This window comes from Capsicum annuum, chromosome 11 (assembly GCF_002878395.1).
Source record: "Capsicum annuum cultivar UCD-10X-F1 chromosome 11, UCD10Xv1.1, whole genome shotgun sequence".
NCBI lineage: Eukaryota > Viridiplantae > Streptophyta > Magnoliopsida > Solanales > Solanaceae > Capsicum > Capsicum annuum.
Window position 1 is genome coordinate 392127 of NC_061121.1, and position 6534 is coordinate 398660.

The window sequence follows — 6534 nt, forward strand, 5'->3', positions numbered from 1 at the left end:
CATACATTTGTCTCATACACTATGGGGATGGTGAGAAGAGATATATTTTACATCCCAGAGGGGCTATAATTGGAGATACCATTGTTTCTGGTACAGAAGTTCCTATAAAAATGGGAAATGTCCTACCTTTAAGTGCAGGTTGAACTATTGATTTACGTAATTGGAAATAACCAATTAGGTTTATGACGAAACCTAGAAATCGATCACTGATCCAATTTGAGTACCTCTGCAGGATATACCTCAACAGAAAACTGAAGAGTAACAGCAGCAAGTGATTGAGTTCAGTAGTTCCTCATATAAAATTATTGACTGTAGAGATATAGTAATATGGAGAAGACAAAATTGTTTCAAGCACCGACAGAACCGGAAGCGCCCCTTCTTTCAAAGAGAGGAGGACAGGTTATTCACATTTCATTTGATGGTCAGAGGCGAATTGAAAGTTAAGCAGTGGGAATTCTAAAGATTCCCCGGGGTCAATAATGTGGGTTAAGAACGTTAGTTTTCGAGTTCAAATCCCAGTTGAGACCAAAAAAAGACACTAGATGATTCTTTCCAATGTGTCCTACCTAGCCTTGGACTGAATTACTGATATCTGGTGCTAGTGAAAGATGGTAGGTATCACGTGAATTTAGTCGAGGCCCACCCAGACACCACGGTTATGAGAAAAAAAAACTATATAATGTCCCAAATTTAAATTACATAAAGGGGCAGCCCAGTGCACTAAGCTCCTCCTGATCACATGGCACAACTTTACAAGTTACTCCAAGACTCTCCTTTGAAATATAAATTACATGTGAGCTGGTTATTGAATCTTGTTGTTTACTACTGTAATGAAATTAGAATACAGTGGATGAATGAATGAATGAGACGTACCTTAGCTTCAACAAATTTAAAGCCATGGAGTCTACGAATAACATTGAGTATCTCCTCATGGCTAAAACCAAACTGTTGTGCAAAGTTTCAGAATTAGAAATCTCTTCTTCCTTCTCCAGACATACCAGTATGGCCTCTTCAGCCATCAATGGTCCTAGGGTTTATCTTTGTTTACTCAAAACCTAAAACTGTCACAGTACATTGTTAGATACTCCTCTGTTTACTTTTAATTTTAGGGTGTGTTTGGATCCTATAATGACTTCCCTCGTAGGCCAAGGGAAAATGACAAATGTGACTTATGACCCCACCCTCACCCCTCTTCCCCACCCCAACAACACTCATATTCACATGACTCAAAAAATTCATATTTCTTAAAAATTTATATTACTTAGAAATATTTTTCACTGTGCTTTGCTTGAATTTTTCACTGCTTGAAATAAAAAATAGTGAAGCCCGAATTTTTTTCATTTTCAATGTTCGTTGAATGTATTGTTATTTTCATATGCATAAAGGAAGACTTTCATTTTGTCATCGATGTAACTTATTTCACGAGGTTAAATAAGCTTGTCGTTTCGTTATATTTCTACTGGTTGTAGTATCTTGAGATTGTCCTGACAAAATATTGAAAAGTGTCTTCTATATTTGCTAATTCATAGTTGCTTAAATTTAGTGATCGTAATATTTTAGTATTTGATATTGATATTATTTGTTATGCTTAAATTAGTTCTTACAAATTATTGAATTGCTAGAGGCACTAATATACTAGTTAACAGTTAGTAGTATTTTCTAAAAAAATATTTTTTTCATTCACCAATCAAACACTAGAAAATATTTTTCTAAAAAATAGTCTCTACTCACCAACCAAACATCATAAAATATTTTTCAATCACCAACCAAACATGAGAAAATAAGTAGAAAACCAATTTATTTTCCAGGAAAACATTTTCCAAGAAAACATTTTCCACGGAAAATATTTTCCATCATACCAAACACACCCTTAGTTGTACTTAGATTTGGAATTTGACTCAAAATTTTAAAAAATTATTTTAATTTTATGATTATAAATTTAAATTATATAAAATGTATCAAAATATCAAAAAAAAAAAATTATTCTTTTTGAAACAGATAAAAAAATTAAATATCAATTAATAAGAATGGTAAGATAAAATATTATATTAATTATTATTTTCTTAACACATATTAAGTTCATATATAATAAGTAAAAATAAATAGAGAGACAGGATATTTTTTTTATATAAACTATATAGGAGTAATATATGATTCGTGTAAAAGAAGGGCCGGAGCCAACTTAAGGCTAGGATTCATTATAAATGATATTATTTATACATAACTAAAATTAATTCTTATGCATATATATATAATAGATTTTGAATCCTTCAATTAATTTGTATATTTACTTGTTTATATTTTGATCTCCTAAATAAAAACAATAGCTTCGCTATTGGATAAAAGGAAAAATATAACCAACTAAAATTTTATCATAAAAAAGAAGGATCGAAAGAGATAATAATAGCACGTGGGGACTATACAAATAGTAATGGTAAAAATATGAATTGTGCTAGAGTTTCAATTATATTATTTTTGGTAAGTACAATTGCATGACAGTAATTAATTTATCAATTATCAATAGTACAAATGGCTATTTTATGAGATTTTCCCCAAAAATAGAGAACTGGGCTTTTCGTTTTTGTCACAGGCCTCTTTGGGTAAACCAACTACCAACCTGATCCAGTATTCTAAAATATTGGAAAGGCCCAATATTCTTTTTTTAAAAAAAAAAAAAAAAAAAAATCACTTTGTATACCATGTAATAATTCCGATAAATCAGTCATAGATGTATACCCTCACTTGAAAGACCTACAATCTTTAGGAATTCATGCACACTTCGCGGGACGTAGGACGCAATGAAAGAATAAAATCTATAGAGATGGGATCCGTCAGATCTCTAATGCGTAAAACTAAAGTAAAAAAAAAAGCGCTTGTAAATCGTTACGAGCAGATTATAAAGGACTACAAAACCAATTGATCCGTCGTTGAATATCATTATGTACCAAGATAGCTAAAAGTGTGCATCTTATTATTATACTAGTGGGGACATGGGGTAGTTTTAGTAGATCCATGGAGAGTGACAGAGCATGAGAATGTGGGTGGTGGGCCAAGTCCAATGGGCCAAACAAGCCAGCCCACCTCTTTTGACTAATAGAGAGTGACCTCAAACCACTTCACTTGGACCATACCCTTTGTCACATTTTTTTTCTTTTATGTACTACTATATACCCTCTCACTTGCATCTCATTGTCTTTCCTCTTTTATCTTTGCTTTATTACAATTACAACAACAGCAACAACATACCCAGTCTATTCCCACATAATGGGGTCTGGGGAGGGTAGAGCGTACGCAGATTGTACCACTATCGGATTTCCCAGGGGCCACCCATGCATCCTAATAATACTCTCGCTGAAGCACACTTAATTTCGGAGTTCTGATGAAATCCGATGCGTTAGTGCTGGTATGATCACATCCCATCGCTTCTTTATGGTGGAACTAAAATAGATATGTACAATTAGATAGCTTGGAAGGTTAGTTACTTTGTGATAAGATGGAAGGAAAAAAACTTGGGGTGGGGGTGAGGGCTTTATCAAGAAAGATTTATTTATTTGGCATTTCATATATGGATGAGAATATTCTTGTTTAATTTGGTATGTACTTCTATTATCACTTGCCAATTGATTTCTATTCTTACTTAACAGCATTCAAATAATGTTAAAAGTGAATATTGATGACTTTCCAAATTTTGATTAGAGTCATCACTCTATAAACTTAGTAAAAATGCTAACTAACCTTGTATTTACATGTTTAAAGTCATTATAGTCTAGAAAATTCTTTGAATCATCAGTATGTATAACTTAAATATCAGTAGTATCGGTGATTTGATCTCTCTCTATATATATGATTTTGAACAATTCTCACTTCACAAATTAATTCTAGAGTTTTGAGTTATGTTGAATGTTCATCCTCCTATCACGTATAGTATAAGAAACACACTCATTTTGGTTTCATAATTTATTCAACTCTGAGCCTCCATACATATTATGTTGTCCACGCTCCAATAAGCAGGCCCTGGTTGTAACGTATCAGAATTTCTCGATTTATGACTTAACTTTTGAAGTTGAATTACCTCTATATAGGTTCATTTTCTTATCACATGCCATATATATGTTCTATTATACACGTAGCTCCTAATATATCTATCATCATATACAAAATAATCGTTCTAAATATTTTAAATATGTGACACGACTTAAAATACGAATGGCCAAAGTTATCTAATTTTTCGTGTGAATTTGGACATTGAATTTCTACCAATTATTATGTCATATTAATTACCAACTCAAAATAATTAAAAAACATATAGATGATAAAATCGCAGTCAAAGAAAACCTTATTAATTCTTCAAATTATAATTGTGCCACGTAAAATTGGACAAACGATCATATGTTCATAGCTATTAATCAGATTTTGATCCGTGAAATTTTAGATCTCTAAAATACAATTAAATTAATGTGTAATATATATGATTCTTGATGGTTCTAACTAACCTTTTTTTTTTCTTTTCTTTTTGACTTGTAGTTTAATTAGAAGTTTGGTGATTAATTGGGTGCTTGTGAAAAGGGTGGTCCTCTTATGGTCAAATCATTGTCCAAAACAAACTTTATTTAAATTGGGACTTTGAGAATACTTGCCTATATAGTGGGTGTGGGTGAGTGAAATTAAATTAAAGAAAAGATTGTTACCTTTTTTTTTTTAATGAATGAATATGATAATGTTACTCAATCATGTAGGCACAAAAGTTGATTGATCTTTTAGGTAAATATGAGTGAGACGAGACATATGCTAGTTTTCCACCCCCAAAAAAACAAAACAAAAGAAAAAAGAATAACTTTATTTCAATAGTTTGTTAATATGCAAATGATTTATTTGAAAAAGAAGCTTGCATATATAATTGATTTTTGTTACAATTTTCACCTAATCTGATGCTTGAATTGGTGTATTATATATCATGTCCCATTTCACATGTCAAGTTATTCTTTACTCTTCTTAAGAGACAAAACATATAATTATAACATTAACTAAATTCTAGCAAAAAATATTGTATCATAGTGTTATCTATAAGTGTATACTATTACAATGCAATGATGTTCATTTTTTTTTTGTTTCCCACCTGGTGTTCAATATCCGTGTTGGATCCCCGACAAATTCGGATCGCACACTGCAGGGCTCATTCTTGGGGTGATGCCCCCAATAAAATTTTCTCCATACTCAAGGCTCGAACCCGAGACCTCTGATTAAGGGTGGAGTAGTCCCATCACTACACCACAACCAATGTTGGGGCAACGATGTTCATTATGTGCTTTGATCTGATGTATGGATTTGAAATGGTGAAACGGATATTATGATTTCAAAACTATTTGTCCCAAGGTATTTCTCACAGAGTTGTATGACTCACTCGATCTATTTATTTTTATGTTTATCAGTTATGCTACTGAGTATTAGGTGTAATCGATTAAACATGGTCCAACTCATGATTTGTCACGTCTAATTTTTTTCTGTCTGTTCAACGTATACTATAGAGTATTTTTTTTTTTTCCATGCTCAAACCATTGAATGTGCAATATATGCTTTTGGGGCATGATAATAATGTGTTACAATTATGTCAATTTTATGAGAAAACAACATAACCCGAGAATATGGGAATATAATTATATCAATAAACTGTTCATATACAGTTGCATTTTAGGCAAGTTATGCTCTTATTTAATTTCTAAAGAGATAGGAATATATATATATGGCCAAGATTAATATAGATGTTAGCTCTTTATCTTCAAGAAAAAATTTGGGATTCAAATGAAGTCTCTTTTTTAAATGTGGGTCAAAACCAAATTCCAAAATCTGTCTTTAAGTTGAAATATTATATTAGATATTATATCTAGGGAAATAATAAGATATGTCACGGACACAGAACAAGATTCACCTAAACTATAGCACGTGAAATATTACAATTAATCCCAAAATCATATAAAAAAGAAATTAATTAAATTACCCCTTTGGAGTCTAGATTTTGACTAAATTCTTGAATATTTTTGGCTTCTATTATAAAGGTTTAATTAAATTAAAGAGGTTCAACACATATAATGATTAATAATTTTTGTCATAACGAGTGAACAAATAGTAATATGTTAAATCATGTGATAAGATAAAATAGTTCTCAAAATACCTCTACCTTTGAGTTAACCTCGAGTTTGAGCTCCTGCAAATGAAAAGAATTTGTTAATTCTTCAAAAAAATAAACATAACAAATGAAAAAGTAGTAACATGCACATGAACAAGAAGTCAAGAACCAATGTCATTTTCATGCTACTGTATTTAATTTCACTTGGCAGCAATTTTTAATCTTTAAACATAGGTTACTTTTGACAAAAAAGTTGAATAGCTATTTTACATCCTTATACATAGGAATATAATAATTATGTTCTAACCGAAAGTTTGTACTAATTTATTTGTCCATGGTAGAAGGTTCAATTTTCTACTTTTTATTAGGAGTTAATTTATAACGAAAATTCGAATTCAAAATTACTTATA